Raw genomic sequence first — 1047 nt, 5'->3', positions numbered from 1 at the left:
AAAAAAAAAAAAAAAAAAAAAAAAAAAAAAAATTGAAAAAAGAAAAAAGACAGCAGTATAAATTTAAAAAAAAGCCCATGCAATGCCACCCCATACCTCTGCCCAAATTCTCTATTCCTATCTGCTGGGACCGCTTCACTAGACTGGCGCTGAACTCATTAACATCTGGATTTCCGACTCTCCTGCCTTTTATCTGTTGAGCAATCTCCACAACCCCTGTCTGAGACTAAACAACTATTCATATTCCACCTACCTAGGGCATAACCACTCTAGAAAATCAGAGGGAACCAGGTTCTTGTGTATCTGGATGAAACTAGGAAAGTGTATCTGTTCTGCCCACAGTTATCCAACTTGCAAAGAGCTAAGTGGACTCACTGTTTTGTATCCTGTTCCGGGCTTCCGTTCACCACACCATAAAGGCAGCCAGGGATTTGAAAGCGCTGCCCTGGGAGTCTAGCCCTCACACACCTCTGTCTTTAGTGTGTCTGACACATGGTAGGTGCCCGGGAAACGTACTGTGAACTGGAGAGAGTTGTGTTGAGTGGGAGAATTTAAAATTTGAAGATTTTTTTCTACCTAATTCTTGGGGGGAGGTTAAAAGAACATCAGGTTATTGTCAATATGATTATTATATTTTTTATCGTTTCAAAATAAATCTTTAGAAATTCTACCGGCAGGAGCCAGGGTGCTATCTCAGGCTACACAAGCTGGAGGCAAAGGATGCACACTGTCTCAAAAGAGGAGGAGCAGATGCCCCAGGGCAGGATGTGGGACAACCTTTCAGATCTCCGCGGGTGTTGCTGGCCCCCAGGGGTTCTCCGGTCCTGAGCCCCTGCGCCCTCTCCTTGGGAGCGCTGGAGCATGCCCAGTGGCAGCGCCGGGGCCACCGAGGGCTCTGCACGGGCGCGCTCCGCCTCTCCGGGTTTTAGCAGGAACCCACGGGGGACGGAGGGGCTGAGGAGCCCGCAGAGCCGGGCCGCCCGGGCTGCGCCAGCCGGAGCCGGGCAGGCGGCTGCGTCCGCGCTGCGGTGCAGGGGATGCGGGCGC

This window comes from Octodon degus, unplaced genomic scaffold (assembly GCF_000260255.1).
Source record: "Octodon degus isolate 3935 unplaced genomic scaffold, OctDeg1.0 scaffold00014, whole genome shotgun sequence".
Lineage (NCBI taxonomy): Eukaryota > Metazoa > Chordata > Mammalia > Rodentia > Octodontidae > Octodon > Octodon degus.
Note: the sequence above shows the minus strand (reverse complement) of the source record.